A 24,008-nucleotide genomic window follows, 5' to 3' on the forward strand; every position below is an offset into this window, starting at 1 on the left:
CCAGCCCCATACACTGCAGGTGGCAGGTTTAAACCTGGCCCCAGCCAAACTGCAACAAAAAAATATTGTGGTGGGCCCCTGTAGTCCCAGCTACTCGGGAGGCTGAAGCAGGAGAATCACCTAAGCCCAGGAGTTAGAGGTTGCTGTGAGCTGTGATGCCATAGCACTCTACCAAGGGCAATAAAGTATGAGTCTGTCTCTAAAAAAAAAAAAAAGAAAAGAAAAAATCTGTAAATGAAAGAAGAAATGATAACAGAAAGAAGAAAATATTTTGAACTGTACTATAATGAAAATATGACATTAAAAGTGCACTTATAGGGAAAGTTACAGCTTTCAATACAGATTTTAGAAAAGAAGAAATGTAGAAACAATCATCTATATATGTATAAAAAAAATTTAATATATTCATACCTAATAGGTACAATGCACACTATGTGAGTGATTAGCACACTATGTGAGTGATTAGCACATTTTTTTTTTTTAAATTTTTCTTTGAGACAGGCCTCAAGCTGTCACCCTGGGTAGAGTGCCGTGACGTCACAGCTCACAGCAACCTCAAACTCCTAGACTTAAGTGATTCTCTTGCCTCAGCCTCCCAAGTAGCCACCACAACGCCCAGCTATTTTTGGTTGTAGTTGTCATTGTTATTTGGCAGACCCGGGCTGGATTCAAACTCTCCATCTCTGGTGTATGTGGCCAGTGCCTTAGACACTTGAGTACAGGTGCCGAGCCTGCACATTAAATAAATATATTTCTAAGAAGTAAATTAAGACAGGCATAGTGGTGCACATCTATAGTCCAGCTACTTGGGAGGCTGAGGTAGAAGGATCGCTTAAGACCAGCAATTCAAATCCAATCTAAGCAATACAGCAAGACCCTGCCTCTTAAAAAAAAAAAAGTAAATTAAACCTAAAGAAAACAAAAAAATGAAATGAAGATACCTGATAACAAAAAAGTAATAAAATAGAACATAAAATTTAATACATAAAAGTCAGTAAAACTAAAAGTTGCTTTGTTGAAAAGACCAGTAAAATTGATTAATCTGGTAATGAACAAAATGACCAAGAAAATGAGAGAGAGGGCACATATTACTAATATAATCAGTGAAAAACTATTGCTGTAGATTTTAGAGAACATATAAAGACTGTAAGGGAACAATTAAGGAGATACTATTAATATGTTTATGTCAATTCATTTGATAATTTATATAAAATGGATAAGGTTCTCAAGAATACAATGTACTAAAACTGACACACAAAACATAGAAATATAAATAGTCCTACAGCTACCCAAGAGATCAAAAATGCAATTTATAACTCTGCTAGTAAGAAATCTTATGTTCTCTATTGAATTCAACATTTAAGGGAAATAAATACTGATCTTATCCAAACTCCTCCAAAACAAAACAGAAAAAGAAGAAACAGTTCCCACTTTGTATTCTGAGGTCAGAAGAATTTGAAATCATAATCTGACAAGGCTATTTCAAGAAAGGGAAATCACAGAACCATTGATTAAAAAACTCTTAAACAAAATATTAGCAATTCACTCATGGAAAATAGAAAAGCAAAGGCTCTCATAGCTATTGCCACAGTATTCAAAGGATTATGAAAAGAACAATACAGTGTGGCAAAGCCGGATTTAGTCCAAGAATGCAAGGTTAGTTAACTTTTGAAAGTCTATCAATGTAATCCACATTAACAGAAGAAAAAAGGAAAATCATATGATCCTTTTAACAACTGCAAAAATACTTCTGATAAAATTCCACACATATTCACGATAAAAGCCCTTAGCAAAAAGGAACAGAAGAGGCCATATGCAGAAAATCCCACAGCTAACATCACATTCAATTGTGAAAGACTGAAAGTTTTCCCCTTAAGAACAGGAACAAAACAGTGCCTGTTACCACCACTTCCATTCAACATAGTACCCAGAGCAATTAGGCCAAGAGAGAGACATCAATGGCATCCAAATTGGAAAGGAAGCAGTAAAATTATCTGTTTATAGATGACATGGTCTTATATGCAGAAAACACTGAAGATTCTACACCCCCAAAATCTTGTTAGAACCAATCAATGAGTTCAGCAAAGTTGTAGTAGCTTAATAAGACTTTTCACAATAGAAAATCAACATATAAAAATCAGTTATACTCCATGCACAGTGGCTCATGCCTGTAATCCCAGCACTCTGGGGGACCGAGGTGGGAGGATTGCTTAATCTTAGGAGTCAAGAGACCAACCTGAGCAAGACCAAGATCCTATCTCTACTAAAAATAGAAAAATTTGCCAGGCATCATAATAAGCACCTGTAGCCCCAGCTACTCAGGAGGCTGAGGCAAGAGGATTGCTTATGGGAACCTGGAGTTTGAAGTTATGATGAGCTATGATGATGCCACAGCACTCTACCTGGGGTAACAGAGCAAGACTCTGTCTTAAAAAAAAAAAAAAAAAGTTGTATTTCTATACACCACTTACAAACAATCTGAAAAGGAAATGAAGAATTCCATTTACAACACTATAAAACAGTGGTTCTCAATCTTCCTAATGCCGCAGCCCTTTAATACAGTTCCAGTGGGTTGCGACCCACAGGTTGAGAATGGCTGCTATAAAAAGAACAAAATACTTAGGAATGAGTTTAACCCAGAAGGCAAATGACTACCAAACTACAAAATATTGCTGAAAGACATTAAAGGCATAAAAGACATTTGTGGTCACAGATTGGAAAACTTAATATTGTAAGGCTACTACTACTGCTCAGATACAGTATTAGCCAAAGCAATCTGCAGGTTTAATTCAATTCCTATCAAAATCCTAATGGTGTTTCTCACAAAAATAGAAAAGTCCATCCTAAGATTTTATTTGGACTCTCAAAGAACTCCTGAATAGCCAAACAAACTTGAAAAACAACAAAGTGGGAGGATCCGCACTTTCTGATTTCAAAACTTACTACAAAGCTACCGTAAGCTAACAGTGTGGTAATGGAGCTCAGGTGAGGGAGCTCACACCTGTAATCCCAGCATTTGGGGAAGCTATTCTGGAAGGACTGCTTAAGGGCAGGAATTCGAGACCAGCCTGGGTCACCCCCCGAATGAGTGTGGTATGGACATAAAGACAAATATGCAGACAAAGTAATGGAACAGAGAGCCCAGAAATAAACCATAACATACACATACGTGGTCAACTGGTTGCCAGCAAGGGTGCCAAGATGATTCTATGGGGAAAACAGTGTCTTAAACAAATGGTGCTGGGAATACTGTATATCCATGTGCAAAAGAATCAAGTTGATTTCTTACCTTACACCATATACAAAAATTAATACGAAACAGATCAAAGACCTAAACATAAGAACTGAAACTATAAACTTCTTAGAAGAAAACAGAGGTGAAAAATTATCATGGTATTGAACAGTGATTTCTTAGATATGATACCAAAAGCACTTGTAATAATCATAACAAAAAAGATATGTAGACTTCAGTAATATTAAAAACATATATGAAGGGTGGGCACCGTGGCTCACACCTGTAATCCTAGCACTCTGAGAGTCTGAGGCAGGTGGATCACCTGAGCTCCAGGAGTTTGAGACCAGCCTAAGCAAGAGTGAGACCCTGTCTCTACTAACAACAGAAAAATTAACCAAGTGGTGTGACAGGTGCCTGTAGTCCCAGCTACCGGAGAGGCTATGGCAGGAGGATTGCTTGAACCCAGGAGTTTGAGATTGTTATGAGCTAGGCTGATGCCACGGCACTCTAGCCTGAGCAACAGAGACTTTGTCTTGAAAGAATAAAAATTAAAATCAAATAGAAAATATGAAGTGTTGATAGGTGGAGAAACTGTAACCCTTATGTATTGCTGGTGGGAATACAAAATGGTGCAGCTGCTGTGAAAAATGGCATAATAGTTTCTAAAAAAAAATTAAACATAGAATTACTGTATTATCCAGGAATTCCATTCCTAGGTATGTATTCAAAAGAAATGACAACAGAGACTTAAACAGATATTTGTACACCCATGTTCACAGCAGCATTATGCATAATAACCAGAAGGTGGAAACAATCGCAATGTCCATTAGCAGGCAGGCAAATAAAACGTGGTATACACATATAATGGAGTGGTAGTCAACTTTTAAGAAGAATGAAATTCTTATACATGCCACAGTAGGAAGGAACCTTGAATAGACTGTGCTAAATAAAATAAGCCAGACACTAAAGACAAATACTATATGATTCCACTACCACAAGATACCTAGAATAAGCAAATTCATAGAGACGAAAGATAGAAGAGATTACTAGGGGCTACAAGGAGAAAGAAGGGAGAGTTATTACTGAATGAGCCAGAGTTTTTCTTTGTAATGACGAAGTTTTGGAAATGGATAGCAGTAATAGTTGCCCAACATTGTGCATATACCTAATGCCACTGATCTGTACACTTAAAAATGGTTTAAACCGTAAATTTTATGTTATACATCTTTTATTACAATTTTGAAAGAAAAGATTAGAAGAAAAGTTTCCTAATTTAATGAATGGCGTCTACAAGGAAAACCTCCTCAGGGCTCAGTGCCGCAGGCACCGAGGCTGGTAGGTTCGAGCTAACCAACAATGACAACTGCAACAACAACAAAAAACAGCCAGGTGTTGTGGTGGGCACCTGTAGTTCCAGCTACTTGGGAGGCTGAGGCAGGAGAATCGCTTGAGCCCAAGAGTTTGAGGTTGCTGTGAGCTGGGAGGCCAGAGCACTCTACCCAGGGTGACACAGTGAGCCTCTGTCTCCAAAAAAAAAAAAAAAAAAAAAGAAAAAACTACTCAGGAATTCGAGATCAGCCTGAGCAAGAGCGAGACTCCTAAAAATAGAAAAACTAGCCAGGCACTGTGGCAGGCACCTGTAGTCCCAGCTATTTGGGAGGTTGAGGAAGGACCAAGAGTTTGGGGTAACTGTAAGCTATGATTATCCCATGGTACTCCTCTCCCAGGTGACAGAGTGACTCTAAAAAAGTCTTAAAAAAAAAAAAACCTACAGCAAACATACGTAAGGGTAAAATAGCAGAAGCTTCCTCCTTGATTCACCATTATCACCACTTCCATTCAATACTATGAGACCTTGCAACAAAACAAGAACAAAGATAAGTATTGAAAGAAAGATATAAAACTGTTACTAGAGAAAACATGATCATGCATGTTAAAAATTTTAAAAATCTATAGATAAACTACCAGAATTAATAAGTAAATTTATCTAAGGTTGTAGGCCTTAGTTCAATACATTTAAAAGTCAATTACACTTTTATATGATAAACAAATAATTAGAAACAAAAAAATAAATATCATTTACAACAATATAAAAACACAAAGAAATAAGTCTAATTTTTAAAATATAAGACTGATACACACAACTTGCATTGTGTGTGTAAGAAATAAGTCTAATTTTTAAAATATAGGACTGATACACACACACAAACAGCATTCTTGAACTTAGAAGAAAAGAAGAGCTTTGAAGAGCCCTTATGAAGAGCTAGATAAATGAAGGCGCGTATGTTGTTTATGGACTGGAAAACTCAATATTATAAATGATGTCAATTTTCCCCAAGTTGACCTACATATTTCCCATGCAGTCTCAATCAAAATCTCAACAGGACTTTTGTGGAATTTCAAAAGGTGATTCTAAACTCATATGGAAATGCAAAAAGCTGAAAATAAATAAGAGTCTTGAAGATGAAAAAAACCGAAGGATTGGCATTACCAGATATCAAGACTACATATATAAAGCTATAGTAATTAAGCTATGAAGCTTGTATTGCTCTAATGGTCAAATACCAATAGAATTACGTGTACATATGTGTATACCAAAAGACACTACACAATTGTTCGTAGCAACCCCAAACTGGAAGCCACCCAATCATCCATCAACAGTAGGATGGGTAAATCACGGTATAGCCACACCATGGAGTCCTGTTCAATAATGGAAATGAACCAATTTTTAACTATGTACACCAGGAGGAATCTCACAAACAAGTTGAATGGAAAAACCACCAAGAGAACCCACTGTATGGCTCAATTTATGTAAAGTTCAAATTAGACAAAATGAATCTGTAGTATTACAAGTCAAGACAGGAGTTGCCTTTAAGGATAATGACAGGGAAATATCTTTTGTAATCGCTTTTTTCTTGTTGTGCGTAGCAGTTACATAGGACAAGTCACTTTGTGATAACTTGGTCTACTATACACATATGATTTGTACATCTGTATGTGTCATACCTTAATTAAAAAGTTGACTTAAAAAAGCCCCGGCTGGCTTGGCACCAATCAGGGCTACGAACTGCTGTCCTGCCTTGCCTCTCTTTCTGCCTTCCTTCCACAGTGCTAGGGGGCACAGAGAGAAGCCACAGCCTGAGGGCACGGGCCCTCCCCCTCAAGGACTGCCCCTCCTTTCAACCTACATAGGTATGATAGTCTTGGCACCTCCACACAGCCTGAAAGACTGTGAGCTCCCAGAACACAGGTGCTGAAAAACTAGCAGCATAATAATAAATAATAGCAACATTTGTTGAACATTTACTATGTGGCGAGCACTTTTTCAAAGTATTTTACATGCAGTAACTCATTTAATCCTCTCAAAAACTCTGTGAGTTAGGTACTGTTATCTCCATATTCCAGATGAGAAAACTGAAGAATAGAATGATCAATGATTAATTTGCCTGATGTAACAGAGCTCACAAATGGAAGAGTTAAGATGTGAAGCTCCAGAGCCAGAAACACTTGTTTAGGGGATGGGCCTCAGCTAAGGTCTGGTGCCCTGGCCAGACCCACCCCTTCTGTCTCAGGCAGGTCAACGCGTAGCCTCTTAAAGGCTCTGTTCTAAGACTACAGGGCAGCCGGCAGGCCCCAGCCACTGGGCCCGTGCTCTGAAGCCTGGGGAGCAGGCTGAGGCTACAGCATGGGTATGGAGAGAAGACCCTTTCTGATCCTGGAGAGGAGGGTCTCAGAGCTGCTCAGGGCCCCTGGAGACAGCACTCAAGACAGCAGAGGAAGTAGATACCAGCAGCACCTTTTCCTATCCCAGGCACTGGCCAGGGGCTCTCTGCTGCCCATTCCCAGGCCATTTCATTCATCCTAATCCCCATGTCAGAGGTCAGGAAACAGCCCCAGGGAAGACAAAGCTGGTGTCCGTGGGGAATGCTTTCTAGCACCTCTCCACCCTCTGCCCTCCACACGACATGCCATGTAACCAACCAGTATCTCGTTGGGTCTGCCTTCAACCCCTCCAGCAGCGGTTGCATCCCATCTCCCTTTGCTGTCAATGTGTCTCCACTCCCTGCCCTTTGAAGAGGTCCTCATCTCTACCGAGAGACCTTCTTTGCCCACCTGGAAGGTACGGGGGCTGCAGCAGCTCCTGTGTGTCAGATCTGGATAGCTGTAGCCAGAGCTGCATTGACACTTAAAATGACAGACTCCACAGTACTAGAAGGGAAAGCTAGGGCATCACCTACACCTTGTCAGAGGCCAAAGCCTCCGAAAACAGGAAGTCCTCCCCAGAAGCCTTCTTTTTCCATGGCAACCAGAAGTAGCCCAGAGAGGATGCCACCTTGGCAAAAGTGACACAGCATATCTGTGCCAGAGACCAAGAGCAGGCCTGATACCCAGTTCATCAAACAGACCTGGAAATCAGGCCTCGGGGGCAGGGCACAAGAGGAAGCCCACCCTCATATTCAGACAATGCACACATATGCACACATACACACATCCACGGCCTTCTGGGTCACTGCCAGAAAGGAGAAGTGGTGAGTACCTTGAACTTCTAAGCCAGGCAGCTAAAAAGGAAGAGAAAAGGAGAAACTGTCTCCACCTGGACTTTTCCAGTCCCCTCTGCCCTTGCCCCTGACACCCAGGCCCTCTAAAGTGGCTCCCAAGGAAGCTGTGAAGCACACAGGTGCAACGAGGTCACCTAGTTAACAGCCTCCCTCCCGCTGTATTATTCATGGGCTCCCTTCTTCTGGCCTGAGCTCCAGTTTCCAACAGCCCTCAGGCGGGCAACAGCCAGGCTTGGCAGGTCAGCCGCCTGGCCAGTGTAGCCCGCAGCCACCCCCACTCTTTACACCCCATGCCCTTCCCATTCCCCTCCCAGGACACAACCATCCCCATGGTAACTCAGCCCTCGGCAGTCATGTGCACTTCAGGTAAAGGGGAGAACTTTGGGGACAGGGAAGACGAGCAAAGAGGGACAACCTTGGCTGAATCAGGCACAAGATACTGAAATTTCCAAAGGGAGCTATAGCACTCCCTCTTTCTCTCTGTCTCTCTCTCTCTCACACACTCTCTCTCTCTCACACACACACTCGGAATCAACTGTCCCGAATATGATGTTCTGAGTAAATGTGAGAGCTCATGGGTGACAGGGCTTCCTGTATCTTTGTTTACCTTGCATAGTGTCCTGTAGACAGTAGGTATTTATTAAATATCTGTTGGCTTGTACACTTTCCCCAAAGAGAGGGATGTCAAATTGATACAAGTGGGCATAAAAAGTGTCATCAAGTCATTCCAAAGACATTACTTAGGGGATTTTGAGATTGCCACGTTATTTAAATATCTGTCTGCATTTATCTTATCAAGAAGACATAAGTGCACAGTTCAAGTCATTAATACATAGTGATAACAAAAACAACAGATTTATTTATCACAATTTGTATACATCTCAATTCATTTTGCCAAATACTTTTATGTGTTTATAAGAGCTCCTTACTCCCTGAATCAAGTAGATTGGCCAGAAGGGGCTTCCCCCTACTTCACAGTGACTCTGAGAATGAAAACACATGGGTCCACACAAGGCCTATCGGGAAATCCTCACACACTTGTCAGGCATTTTCTTTATCATTCACATATATTTCACTGACTCATGGTGACCATGCAAACACCAACATGATAAAAGTATAAGCAAGGTTACTCATGCCAACACCACAAAGTCCAGGCTGAGGTGAGTTTAGGACTAATATGCTTGGCCAGAAATACTGAAGGGAGCCCATGAGCCAGCCTGGCCAACAGCAGGGGTCAGGCCTGGGCTGGGATGAAATCATAGGCAGCGCTGCATGCAGCTGCCCATTACAGATGGGAAGGGCTGGGGTCGTGGCTGGGTCCAGGCAAGTGCACAGACCCTAGCATATGTGGCCTTCCAAGACAGGGGCAAACCGCTCAGGGCAGATGACTTGTACCTTCACTCGCTCTCATGGATGTCCCTACCCAGCCTCACTCTCTCACATCCCCAGCGTGGAGGCTGTAGGCACCTGAATGTTCAATGTTGGCCCAAGGTCAATGACAGGTAAAGTACCAAAAATAATAAAAATACTGGCAGGGCTGGATTAAAAAGTGATGTTTCAGCCCCTGTCCCAGGCCTGCCATTGCCTCTCTAGGGACCCAAGGTAGGACTGTTGTCATTTCTGACCTCAGTTTCTATCTGCAAAGGCAGGATTTGGCTCTGGCCATCTTTAAGTGCAATACAGAGTAATGATTAAGGAGCCACACGGCCTTGGCCCAAATCTGCCCCACCTGCTAGCTATGTGACTTTGGGCAAACCTCTCGGTGCCTCACATTTCTCATCTGTAAAATATGGGTAAACAGAGACCCTCTTTCATGCAGGTGTTGTGAAGATGGAGGGAGGTATTTTAGGGGAAGTGCTAAGCGCAGGGCCTGGCACATAGTGCTTAATAAACATTTCTCATTATCACTATTGGCTCTGGCACTCTCTAAGTCTATAACAGAAGTCACAGACTGGCCATCCATGAGCCACATGTACCTTGCTGAGGGCTCTTCCAACCATATACACTCCTCAAGGACATGGGCCACTAATGGGCCCCAAGGGCCTAGAACAGTACCTGGCACATAGTAAGGGCTCAGTAACTATTCACTAAATGAATGAATGGCCTCACCATGTTTTCAGATATTTGAATTAGTTGCTATTTTTAAATAGGTAGATTTTGTTGTTGTTCTTAAATCTGGATTTCTGGATTCTTTTGGAAAAATCAAAGCATCCAGTGAGTCTTTGTTTTGCACACCTGCCTAGGAACACAAGAAAAACGGTAGCGATTGCATCCCCGTTAGACAGAGTGAGCACGTGCAGTTTGCCACAGTGCCTGCCTGGCTGCCTGGACCCTGAATGTTCACCCTTGGCCCAGACGCGATCCCAGGGGGAGAGCTCAGACAGCACAAGAAGTTAGCATTTACCTGGCCCCAGGCATCTGCCCACTGGGACTTCTTCCAGGCCTCAAGTCTGGCAAAGGAGACCAGCCCCAGGTCTGCTAATCGAGCACCCTGAGACACTCTGGCATCCAAGCCCCCTCTGCTGTGGACAGGCCAGACCCTCTTCCCCAGCGGGGGATGCAAAATGCTCTGCACTGTGGCAGCTCCCTCAGGCCATCTCACTCCCTGCTTAGAAAACTCCCAAGTGCAAAAAGCAACAGGAAGATGAACATCATACTCATCCTCATGGAAGGAGCACAGAGATGCGGAAACACACACATGCACACACACACACACACACACACACACACAGACACCCCAGAGGGAAACTTTGCTATATTCTGCTGTCCACTGCAGACTCCACTTCAGTGCAGCCATGCTCAGTGAGCATGGTGTCCAGAGTGCTGGGGGTGCTTGGGGGCTGCCCCTGCACATGGCCCCCTCCTTCGTGCACCCCCAGGCTCAGCTCCACAGGGACCTCATCTTCCCATCCTCCAAGAGGCTTCTCCAACATCCTGTCTCTTCCAACATCCTGTCTCTTCCTCTTGCACCCCAATTATCCCCCTCTAATTTCTTTGTGGTACCCATAACCACCTGAGCTTATCTCTATCTCCCCTAGTCTAAGATGGCATCATCCACACGTGGCCACCGAGCACCTGACATGTGCTTAGAGGGGGATGCGTGGAGGGACTGCCACTGGAAAATGAGCACATACTGAGCCCAAACTGTGATGTCCTATACATACAAAACACACACCAAATCCTGAAAACTCAGTACAAGAACGTAAAATATTAATAATTTGTTACGTCAATTACATGTTGAAAGGGTAACATTTTGGATATACTAGAGTAAAATCAACTCTCAAAAATAATTTTTCCTGCTTCTTTTAACTAAAGTGGCCACTGGAAAATTTTAAACCACACATGTGGCTGCCATTATTTTTCTATTGTGCAGAGCTGACGTAGGCTCTCAGCACGAAGCCCAGCAACTAGGGAGAAGATGGGACACAGGTGATGTTCAGGACAGGGTGACTGAATGGCCAAAGGAAGGGTGTCCCCGGTGGCAAACATGGGACCCTAAAATACAGGAGATGATGGGCTTGGAAGGGCCCCGCCCTACCGCCCAGTGCATACTGGTTTTCTAGTGCCAGCCCACCCATATATCTCCCCAGGCCCCTGTTGAGAGGCAGAGAAAGGCCTGGCTTAGCATTCTGTCACTAGTATGTTCCTGTATAGGATATCAGCAATCCTGGCTCTGGGATAAAAGGGCAAGTTAAGTCCCCTCCCAGGATAAGAGCGGTTCAGAGCAGTAGAAGGGATGTGGGGGTCTGATAGAATAAAGTCCTGCATAATCTGGGAGTAAGACAACTAGCTCCTGTCACTGTAGGCAAAGAACAGAAGAGGAATGGGCAGAGCTAAAGGGTACCCCTTGGAGGGACCCAGGCCACCCTAACTCTCATCTAATCCCAGGGAACCAGGAAAAGGCAGACTTCCTTGGGGACAGGATTAGTGATACAAATGGATACCCAGACCAGATGGAAACTGCCCCTTTTGTGTTCCCTCTCTGCCCACCCACTCTCTCTCATGCTCTCCCCTCTGCCTCCCTCCCTCCCTGGCTTTCATTTTTGTAATTTCCCAAATTACAGCCTTCTTTCAGAAACAGACACAATCAAGGTGGTACACAGGGCCCTTGTCACAAATGGCATCACAGGTCCTCTCTAAATGGAGCATGACCTTTAAAAAGGAAGGCAGTGCCGCTAACAGCCTGCCTTTGGGGATGATGCATCTCCAGGAAGTCTCAGGCCAGGAAAAACTCTTAGACTGATCAGTGGGCAGAAGGCTCTGGGTGACTGATTGCAGGGCCAGGCCTTGGGCTCTCCTCAGTACAGCTTGTGCTGGGATGGGAGGGGAAGGGCTCTGACTGGCCACCAGTGCTGGGCCATGAATCAACCACTCCCTGGCTGTGGACCTCAGTTTCTCCACTTGCAAAATCTTAAGACTAACTGCTCTCTAAGAACTCTTCCAGCCCTTGAGTAGAAGTCATAAAGTCAAACAGCTAGAGGGGCCAAGAGGCAGTGCAAATGGGTCAAGCAGAGTTCAAAGCGAGACAACAGGGAATGGTGAAGACTGTGGTGAACTGCAGGCTCCTCTAGATCTAAAAGGTGGCCTGCAGGCAAAACTCACCTGTGAGACAGAAGTGACAGTGAAGTCAGAAGAAGGATAACAGGGCCTAGGAGGGGCATGAGAGGAGTTGCCAAAGCGTTGGGAATGAATGTTCTATATCTCTACTAGGGCAGGATAGGGGTTTACATAGGCGGATACATACATGAAAATTCACCACTATCATTTAAGATCTATCTACCTTACTATATGTATATACAGAGGGTGCCCAAAAAGTATACACATTTTTTTTTTTTGAGACAGAGCCTCAAGCTGTTACCCTGGGTAGAGTACCATAGCATCACAGCTCACAACAACCTCTCACTCCTGGGCTCAAGCCATTCTCCTGCCTCTGCCTCCCAAATAGCTGGGACTACAGGTGCCCACCACAACAGCCAGCTATTTTTTGTTGCAGCCATCATTGTTTGGCAGGCTTAGGCTAGATTTGAACCCACCAGGTCAGGTGTATATGGCTGGCACCTTAGCCGCTTGAGCCACAGGCGCCGAGCCAAATGTACACACATTTTAAGACAGGTTATCTGTGTTTTATTTTTCAAAGTTGAATTGAGAAAACCATCACTGTTCAAGTGTACCTAGACATATTATACACATCCATTTTACCTATAATTCATGCACTTTTGGGGACTGATCGATTTTACTTCCAACAAAATTTCTTTAAATGTATATACATGTTTTGGCATACCCAGTATTCCTCACTAAAAAAATCTTTAAAATAAAATAAATAAAAGGGCTACCTGCAAATCAGCTCCAACCAATGAATGTTAATTGGGAACATGTGCTCAATGTTGCCAGTTCCCATCAGAGATTCCAGAAGTTTAGATTTTTATGTAAAATTGCTGGATGTTTTTACAATTACTAGTCAGTAATTCCAAATGAAAAACCACAGCACCATACATGCATACACATTCAGGAAGAATTCAGTTTATGAATATACATCATACATACATACACACACAAACACATATATATTTTGTTTTTTGAGACAGAGTTTTATCCTGTCACCCTGGGTGGAGTGCCATGGCATCACAGCTCACAGCAACCTCAAACTCTTGGGCTCAAGAGATCCTCTTCCCTCAGCCTTCCAAGTAGCTAGGGCTACAGGCATATGGCACCATGCTTGGCTAATTTTTCTGTTTTTAGTAGAGACAGGGTCTTGCTCTTATGCTGGTCTCGAACTCCTGAACTCAAGCAATCCACCTGCCTCAGCCTCCCAGAGTGCTAGGATTATAGGTATGAGCCACCATACCGGACCACAATTTATGAACTTATAGATCATAAAGCTCTAAAAGCAAAAAGAGGTTTCACCTCTTTACTAGAATATAGTTTGCGTAACACGTAAGTGAAAAGGGATATAATAAAAGCTGTATTTTGTATGTACGGGCAGTACCCAAGTTACAGACATCCCACTACTTATATATAGCTCAAACTTATGAACAGAGACTATTACTGTTAAGTCTCTGAGTTACAACTCATACTTACAAACAGGAACTATTACAGGTAATTAGTAAATTTATCTGTTTCAACTTACATACAAATTCAACTTAAGAACAAACATACAGAACGTATCTTGTTTATAACCAGGGGACTGCCTATATATCATGTTCCAGATACTGTACAAATGGCCTTCTGTATAGTTTTCATCTAATGAATGCTCATAGCAAGCCTACAAGCCATTTGAAAATTATTCCCCTTTTACAGATAAGAAAACTAAGGCCTGGGCTTGGTTATGTGCCAGACTCAAGGTTTCAGAGCTAAAGAGTGAAAGGACTAGTATTCAATCCCAGTTCTGTCTGCCTCCATGTAGGGCATGTACAAATGCCCTACATTTTACTGCCATGTAAAAATCACAAAGGAACTAGGTTATAATCATAAAAATAACCAATGCTTAGACGGGGTTTTAGAATATGTAAAAAATATGACTGCTGAACTTGAGCCAGCTGTGACACCCTCAGTGACACAGCCTGTAGGCCCTAAGGTTGAGGAGGGATGTCTGATATTACCACTTCCCTCAACAATACACTGAACCACATGGATATTCACTATCAAAGTGAGATGGTCCCAAAGGCATGAATTCTGAGGTCCAAATATACAGTCCTGTGAGAAGCAGCAGCAGCCCACTCCCCTCTCTGAGACAGATCCTGATCAAATTTCACAGTGAAAAACTAGAAAGCTGTCTCCATGTGGCTACTTCTTAAACAGGCCAGTTTTCTCACTTATTCCCTTCTAGTCAATAAGGTCGGTAAGAAAATGCATTTTCGCCTCAGTGCGTGTAGCTCAAGTGGCTAAGTCACCAGCTACATACACCAGAGCTGGCGGGTTCGAATCCAACCCAGGCCTGCCAAACAATGACAGCTACAACCAAAAAAAAAAAAAAAAAAAAAAAAATACCAAGACCAGGGCATTGTGGCAGGCCCCTTGTAGTTCTAGCTACTTGGGAGGCTAAGGCAAGAGAATTGCTTGAGCCCAGGAGTTAGAGGTTGCTGTGAGCTGTGATGCCTGAGGCTCTGTCTCTAAAAAATGGGGCGGGGGCAGTGCCTGTAGCTCAAGGAGTAGGGTGCCGGCCCCATATACCAGAGGTGGTGGGTTCAAGCCTGGCCCCAGCCAAACTCCAAAAAAAAAAAAAAAAAAAGGAATATACATTTTCTGCCCTAAAGATTCAATAAAACTATTTTTATGTTGAATTCAAATGAATATGGCCCATAAATGTTATAACGTTCTCTGAATTGTCTCTTGCAAAAATGATCATTCACCACTGTTGTAGACATTCAGATCAATTTATAGCAATTTCTAGCACTCCTGTGCCCCGGTCATTTCACCCCCAGAGGTGTAACCATTATTTTGACTTGTATCACATAGGTGGGTTTTGTCTCTGCTCCTCAGTTCTCCATAGTCGTCAGCATTCCCTATTGTCTTACACTTGGCTCTCCTTCACTCTTTTGTCTGCATCCTAGCCCCTTTAGGCATGTGAGTTTGCAGCCTCTACAGCAAGGGCAGCTGCCTAGAGCCCAGAATACAGCAAGATGGAAGGAACCACATGAAGAGCTAAACCTGATTTGGGGCAAGAAAACACTTGGTGTGTTAATCACCACTTAACAATGGGGCTAGAGAAGGCAGAAGAATGGCGCTTAGCAGTAGCCCATTATATCAAAGTACAGTTGCTGAGCACCAGCTCCATCAGTGGGTGGGCCTGGGGATACAAGGAAGAAAAAGGCACAGCCTGCGTCCTGGAAGAGCTCACTGGCTAGTGAGGGGCTAGACCAATGCAGAGTGGTAATAAGCACCATGGAAGGATGGTGAGGGAGGGAGGCACAGGCTGGAGAGGCAGACAGCACACTCCACCCAAGCAGGAAGGCTTACCCACATTCCATACATGAGGCTGGAGGATGGAAGAATCCACTCCAATCCCCATTTCTCTTTTACTAGAGGCAAAATACTCCCATCTTGAAACAACCCTCCCAGCAAGGTCCTGCTTATAAATAAATGTCCTTGCTCACAAACAGGATTGCTCCAGTGCTCAAAGGAGCCCAAATAAAGGCTTGAACTATATTTGTAAAAAAACAACTACAATTAGATTTGAAACCAATGCATTCAAAGACAATTTTTACATTTTATATATTAAAATGTCAATTTCTAAAACCCTGGGGGCTCAAGAGAATAGTTAAGACTTTTATTAGCCTAGTTAGTTTTTTGTTTGTTTTTTTTTTTGAGATGGAGCCTCAAGCTATCCCCCTGGGTAGAATGCCATGGCATCACGCTCACAGCAACCTCCAACTCCTGGGCTCAAGCGAGTCTCCTGCCTCCGCCTCCCAAGTAGCTGGGACCACAGGCGCCCACCACAGCGCCCGGCCATTTTTTGGTTGCAGCCATCATTGTTGTTTGGCGGGTCCGGGCTGGGGATTCGAACCCGCTACCTCAGGTGTACGGGGCTGGCGCCCTAGCCGGTTGAGCCAAAGGCACCGAGCCTAGCCTAGTTAGTTTTGAACTCACTCTTTCTTTTCTTCTCTTTTTTAAGAAACAAAGTTTCACTCTGTTGTTTAGGCTGGAATGCAGTGGTGTGATCATAGTCACTATAGCCTCTAACTCTTGGGCTCAAGCAGTCCTCCTACCTCAGCCTCCCAAGTACCTGACACCACACAGGGCTAATTGTTTTATTTTTCACAGAGACATGATCTTGCCATGATACCCAGGCTGGCCTCAAACAATACTCCTACCTCTCCCAAAGTGCTGAGATTAAGGTGGATGCCACCACACACAGGCTGAATTTCAAATCAATGTCAGAATGCATTCACATTAGCCTGCTGTTTGCAAGGCCCATGGTCATGCTAATCCATGTCCTCCCATAGATCCTTCTTGCAACCTTTCCCCTGGCAGAGCTGCCTTCTTCCTGACAAAGAGGCTAGCCAAGAGGAAGGACATGCACTTTTGGCAGAGTTGGGGTGCATAAGCTATGACTTTTCACTTGTGATACCATCAGTACCACCAGGCCTATGTCCCAAATCTCTCCCATAGACCTTCAGACCCAACTCTCAGGCCAGCCTTGATGGCTTCAAGGTTACCCTTTCTCCAGAGGACCAAGAGGGTGAACTGTCACCATATCTTGGAATCATCCTTATGTCTTGGGGCCAGGGGCCTCCACCACCCCAGGACAGTAGAATTGAAATGTCTAGTCCAGGCTGGGGTGTAGGTAGAGCTTGGTCTGTATCCTCTCCTCCACAGCTATTCTGAATTGGCACGTATATACTCCCCTTCTGCATAAGTTCAGTGGCTGCCCAGAAACACTACCAATGGACAATCCCACCCATCTCAGAGGGGCAGATGAAGTGAAGGACAGCTGCTCAATTCCTCTGCTTAGGGGACAGCATCTATTCAGCCTTAGGTACCCTAGAAACAGGCCAAGCCCAGCTTCCAGAAACCCTGCCCCTTCCACCTATTTCCTATTGGCCCATGTGCAGTAGGGATCTTTCTATATTGTCCAAATTGGAGTACAGTAGCTATTCACAGGTGTGATCATAGCACACTACATCCCTGAACTCCTGAGCAATCCTCCCACCTCAGTCTCCTAAGTAGCTGGGACTACAGTGGTACAGCACCTCATTCAGCTCCATGTACAGTTTTAATTGCATGGAAAGCTAAGCTTTTATTCTAATCTGTTTAAAGGCCCCCCAAAACACCAATGATCCCAAGTGGCCAATAGTGGACTTTATCCCCAACCCTAGCACAATGGTCCCAGGAAAGAAGTTCAGTCTCTTTCTTATCTTTACGTTCTTATTCACTGCCCTATTCTAGGCTCTGCACCAAGAGGCCATGAAATGCTCATTTCCTACTAGGTACTATGGACCAGAGCTCAAATCTTACTGAGCCTGCAAATTACGCAAGGATCTTTTCCTGTACAGACTGACTCAGGAGGCCTGGGTGGGGCCTGAGTGTCTGCATTTCTAACAAGATCCCAGGTGATGCTGATGCTGCATGTCCTCGGGCCACACTCAGAGAAAGCTCCTCTGCACCTTCTTCACCTTCCAGAAGGAAGTGTAGCTTAAATTCGCACTTCAGAAGGTGCCCTTTAAATTATTTAGCTCAAAGAAACAAACTTCCAAAGGTGAAACTGTAGGTAAGGTGGCTTGTTGGTTGGGGAGGCTATTTGGGAGGTAACCAGGACCATCTGCCACCATTAAGCCCAGACACAAAGAGTCCAGCTGTGTGGAGGTGAGGAAGGCCAAACAGACGGGTACCCGGTCCCAGCCCAGTAAGACCAGGATGCTAGCCCTGGGGCTCCAGCCCTCACCTGGTGCTCTCCTCCAGCACCTGGTTCACACAGTCACATAGTGCCACCTCTCCAGCTCATGGGCACATTTCCTCTCTGCCATGCAGGCACTCTCCCTTACTGCTCTCCCCAGTGCTAGAAGATAGTGCCAAGCATTGCTACCCCCCCAGCCCCTCCTCAGCAGAGGGACATCTGGCCCCTTGTCCCAGTAGGTGCTGACTGAAGCGCACCTACCCATGCACCATGAACCAAACACTAACTCAGAGCCAGCTCTCCCCTTCCATGGGCTGACTCATCAGCACCTTGCACCTGGCCCTAACAACGCTCTTTAAAGCCCACCCACACCTGGTACCCTGTTCTTCCCTATGCAGGGGTCTGACTCCACCCAGCACACACACATGCAGACACTCCAATCCTCGTGTCTCTCCAGCTTATTTCAAAATCCAAATTGGGGTGGGGGCACTTGCCAAGAGGATGGAAGGCAAGGGTCAATTAAATGCCTGCTCTGGTCCTAGAAGGCAAAGTACCCAGAAGAGGAAGGCTCTGCTTTCTGAATTACTGGGGAGGGTGGGAGCATGTTACTACCCAGCCAAGACTAATTTTCTCCCACAGCACCACTGACAGCGCCAGGCCTGGGGCTGGGGTCGCAGCCGGGCGGCGGCCGGCAGCCGGCGGGGAGGACACGGGATCTCTGCTCGCGGCACGCTACGAAAGCAGCCGCTCTAGGTGCCAGCTCCAGGAAAGCAAGGCACCGAGCGCCCACCGTGTGGAGCCGGCACCGCCTTGGAATGCGCGGGCTCTGCACGAGTCCCGGGCTGACCTGTGATGGAGATGAGGGGCAGTGCCCCCAGACGCAAGACCCTGGGGACAGCCAGCACCGCTTGTAGCGGGCTGGCCCCGGGCCGGGAGGCCAAGCATGAGCCGCACAAGACTCCCGGCTCCGCGAGGGGCGCGTCTTCCCATAGTCGGACCGGACTGGGGAGGATGCCGAAGTCCCCTGGGTTCTACCGCGGGCGCAGGGAAGTGATGAGGGGAAGAGAGACCTACGTGATTTAGGTTCCTTAAACCTGGCTGCACACCCTGCAGTGGAAGTCTGCCCCACCCCATCACCACTGTCCAAATAGGGACCCAGAGCTCAGAAGGGGACGGGATTGGATCCCAACGCCCTCTACTCCCGAAATTCTCCTCTCACCCAGACCTGGACACTCTCTGAAGCGCCAAAAGCAACGCCCAAATGTCCACGGTCCCAGGACCAAGGGTAGAAGGTGGGGTGCCTGTCTTCCCAAGGCCAGTAGGGAAGGAATTCGAGTTCCCGGGAATTAAAGTTGCCGCGTGTCCGGCCGCGGGCTGCGAGCTGGGCGCTGAGTCGGGACCAGGGACCGGAAGGGAAGACGACCCCAGGCGCCTGCCGCAGGCGATGGCCACGCCAGGAACAAGTGGTTCGGGGGCTGCAATCGCGACCAACTTTCCCGCCGCGCGGCTGACGAAAGGCTCGGGGAAGGCGAGGGAAGCGGGGAAGGAAGGGGCGGTGCGTGGCTTTTGGTACCGTGTGCGTGTGCGGAGCGGCGCCGCGCCGCGCCTCGGGCTCTGCTCTCCACCGGATCGGCCCCGCGGGCCGCCTGCTCTGGCCCTGGCCACCGCCGTGTCTCGCCGCCGGCGCGAAGGCTCTCCGCGGCAAACCGGCTGCTCCTGGGTCCCCTCCGGCCGCCCGCTCGCTGGAGCAACTTCAGGCGCGCCGCGGGATCGGACGAGGCGCGCCCCAAACGTCCCGAGGCTCTGCACCCCAGCGCTCCATGCCCGGGGCTGGGCCGCCCCGCCCCGCCCCGCCCGGCTCAGCGCCCAGCCGCCGTCGGACGCGTCCTCAGGCCGAGCATCGTGCCCGCTGCCCGCGCCCCTCTCTCCCAAGCCGCCGCGGCTGCTCAAGTCCGCGATCAACTTTCCCTCGCTTCCTCCGCCCCGCTCGGCCCCCGCCGCCCAGACCCCGCCTCCTGACGCTCCTCGCTCACCTCCCGCCTCGCCCAGCCCCCGCTCGCCCGCCTGCCCGCCCGCGCTGCGCCGCTCGCCCCCACCCGGTGGGCCGCTCGGACCCCCAAGCCCCGGGCCCGATCCCGTCTTCGAGATCCCGGGAATTAAAATTCCGGCGCTAGGGCATGAATATTGTCAGTGCTGGTGAAGCTGCCCTCTGCCGATGTCATGGCACCGGCTGTTGTGGCAACTCGACGAATCCCCCAAAGGGGCAGAGAGGAAGCCAGCAGAAGTGGCCCCAGGTGCGTGCCAGAACTGAGCCTCGCAGGGCCGCTCGCCGTCCCACAGTGGGTCACGAAGAGGAATGGGAGTCCAGCCAGCCTCTCGGCCGCCCCACGCTCCGGTCAAGCGGGGAACGCTCCCGGGAAGCCGGAGCTAGCAGGCGGGCGCTCAGTCTAGGTGAGCCCGCGCCATCTGTTGGCTTTAAGCGCCCCCTCTCTGCTCCCAGAGTCGCTGAGCGGTCCCTCTGGTCCTTGGGGCTGCTTGGCGTTTCGGTCCAACCAGCTGCCTTTGCCCACCCCACTCACCAGCTTCCACCTGCGCCCCCTCCCGCGCCCCCTCCCTCTCGAGCTCATGATGCCTCCAAGTGCTTACAAACGAGGGACCCCGGGTTGGAACAGACCCTTGAGGTCACCTAGGCACCCTCACGGTGCGGTACCCCTGCTGCTTTTTGTACACCTATAAGGACAGAGACTTCATGACTTTTTGAGACAGCTTGATTCAGGAGAAGCCCATATCCGTGTAACTGAAGAGAATTCTTCCCTGTTCTTGATCTTTCCTTCCCCAGACTAAATATTCTGATTTTTAAAAAGATATTTCTCATATGACGGGATTTCTGCACCAGTTACTGTTCCAGTCAGTATATTGAGAGTAGCCACCTGGAGCCAGGCTCTGGGCTGAGACTTGCAGGGCCTCAACTCACTTCAACATAGTCTTTCTGGTAGGCCCTGTCATTGTCTCAGTCTTACCGTGAGAAAACAAGGCTTTCAGGAGGTTGGGAACTTGCCCCCATGGTGAGGGCAGGTATTGAACTCATAATCTGTCTGGTTCCAAAGCTTCAGCTCTTTGCCATTCATTCATTCATTGTTCATTCATTCATAGTCACCGCTGTGTGCTAGCTAACTGAAATGCATTCTGGAAATTTGATGGGGAACAAAACAGATTTGGTCTTTGTGCCTCATGGAGCTCCTCTAATGGGGAACCATACATTAGTCGATGAAGTGCAGAAGCAGGTAAAATTACAGCCAGAATCAGTGCAAGAAAGAATGCTTTAATGGCACCTGGCCTAGGACATCATGGAAGCCTTTCTGGGGGAAGTGGCTAAAGCCAAGTTCTGAAGGATGAGCAATGGAGAGAGAGAATAGAGTTTTAGGCAGGAGAAAGCATATGCAAAGGCCCGGGGCACCTACCATAGGTGATGACCATGCTGGAAACAAGTGCTTTGGGAGCCGTGGTTGCCACCAACTTGTGCAAAAGTGGAAAGGCAACCCAGAGAGGGTGGGAAGCACACACAGTGAATATAAGGCCACAGTGGAAGCAAGGGCCAGACTGTACGGGGAATGCTGGCTTTCATCAGGGGTTGAATTTTATCATAAGACTAAAGGCTTCAAAGCAGGTGGGTGGGGTGGAGATTGAGGGTTAGGAATGTCATGATCTGGTTTGTGGATAGAAAAATGGGGCTTGATTGGGAAGCAATAGGTCACAAGAGGAGACTGCTTCAATTAAAAATAGTTAAATGTCAAATACCATGTACCAAGTAATTTTGTAGACCAGGGGTCAGCAAACTGCTCCCACAGGTCAAATCTGTCCTACCTCCTGCTTTTGTAAATAAAATTTTAGTAAAACCCTTCCAATTATGACTCCTTTCATGCTATTAATGCAGAGTTAAAGAGTTGTAACAGAGACTACAGGGCCTGCAAAACCAAAAGTATTTACTATATGGCACTTTATAGAAAAAGTTAGCTAACCTTTGTGAATCTAGATACTTAGGACATGGCATCAGTGAACAACACACACACACGTATGCACACACACAAATCCTTGCCCTGGTGGACCTCACATTTCCTTAGACTGCTGTGTTCGTCCAGCTGCTTGGTGACAAAAGCCTAAAATGACAGGGCAGTGGGTGAAAGGGAAGTGGAGAGAGGTGGTATTTGGGAAGAAAAATCTACAGGACTAGAAGAGGCAGTGAATGTGGGGTAAGATAGAGATAAGTGTCAAGGAGACTCCTGGGATTCCAGCTTGTGGGAGTAGATGAACTTTGGCTCCTGAGATGGAGCTTTCGGGAAGAGGGCTGCGATGGGGAGGTACGTAAGAGCTCTCTTGGGATGTATTAGTGTGAGAGACTGTGCTGGAGATGCTGAGGAGGCCATGGCCACAAATAAGCCAAAGCCATGGTCTTACATGTCCTAGGTAGTCACAGTTTTAGCCAAGGTGATGGAGTCAGGGGAGCTGGGTTCTGAGTTCTAGGCTGCTCTAGCTGGATGGTGGTGGGGCTGGACACTGGACCTCACTTGACTTCATGTTCTCCATTCATTTTTGGTAAAATGAAAGGATGAGAAGAGGTGTTCTTCAAAGTTCCCCAGCCCTTGAACCTCTTAAACTCTGTGCCAAGCACATGCTAGGAACTGGGGCATCAGTCGGGATGCAAACCAGCCCACAGAACCACTCCAAGTGCATAACAGACAGGAGTACAAAGCCAACAGCGGACACACAGTGAGGGAAGAGCTGAGCCTTCAAACAGGACTTGAGTACCACAGAGTTCAGCAACAGCAGGAGGTGCTGCCACCCCTAGGCTGGAGGGACAGAGGGAGGAAGCAGAGTTATGGGGATCAGGGTCATGGGATGCCCAATCCAACCACAGTGATCATCTAATGAGGGCTACCAATACAGAGGAACGCTTGCCTGCCAGGGATGGCAGAGTGCGAAGAAAAGACATCCTGGCTTCTCCTTTCCCCTAGCTGGCTCCACAGAGGGCAGTGGAGGGTGTTCCTGAGGGGAACCAGCCAGGACCACACACTGGAGACACAGACATGAATAACACCCAGCCTGTCTTTGAGATACTCCCAGTCCGAGAGAGAGGCAGACATAATAAATCAATTATAATGTGGCAAGGTGTGACAAAGGTGAGTAAGACAATTCATTCTTAAGAAAGTTGAAGTCCATAAAGGCTGCCTGGACAAGGAGACATTAGAACTGGATTTTGCTGCTTATGACCAGGAATTCCATAGGCAACAAAAGCAGAAGGGCATTCTCAGAGGAGGGAACAGGGTCTGCAAAGGCCTGGAGGCATGCATACGGACTCTGTCCACGGGAGCCACAGGAATTATGTCATCCTGGAGGTGACTGGCAGTCTTGCCACCCTGCACATGAACCAGCTATTGTCAGATGGTGGCATTTGCAGTAGATGCAGAGCTGGGGACAGAACTCAGCCACTATCCTCTGTACCAGTGTCCTTGCCTTCTCCTCTCCTGGAGATCAATCACCAGAATTTTAGCTTTTACCCCTTCTGGGGTTTCCATTCATCAAACCACTTCAGGGCTGTTCCACCAACAATTCTCACAGATCTCTGCATATCCTTTTCCTTACAAAACATGTGCCCTTCCACCCAAGCCTCTGGGGCATCAAGAAGAGTAGACAAGAGTGACGAAGAGGCATCTCTTATACCTCACATAGTTTTGGACACCTGGCTTGATCTTTTATACTTTTTTCCACATTTCTGTAATTGAGAAAATGGTGCCTGCCCAGCCTTCCTCCTGGCTGGAGTGTGAAAGCACCAGGCAGCCCTAAAGAACCACAGTGATGCTAACTGCCCAGGACCCAGCACCAT

At 46.7% G+C, this 24,008-nt stretch overlaps 1 protein-coding gene across 1 annotated transcript in view; it reads right to left on the reverse strand.

Annotated features, from left to right (window-relative positions):
- LOC111723119 (cadherin-23-like) overlaps positions 1-20,073 on the reverse strand; it is a 299,920-nt gene extending 279,847 nt beyond the window's left edge. The window contains exon 1 of the mRNA XM_023509484.1: positions 19,701-20,073. The gene's annotated coding sequence lies outside the window, so the exon portion shown is untranslated. The remainder of the gene's footprint in view (positions 1-19,700) is intronic.
- Positions 20,074-24,008: the final 3,935 nt, after the last annotated feature.

Source organism: Otolemur garnettii, unplaced genomic scaffold (assembly GCF_000181295.1).
Source record: "Otolemur garnettii isolate 467f Iridium unplaced genomic scaffold, OtoGar3 scaffold00008, whole genome shotgun sequence".
Lineage (NCBI taxonomy): Eukaryota > Metazoa > Chordata > Mammalia > Primates > Galagidae > Otolemur > Otolemur garnettii.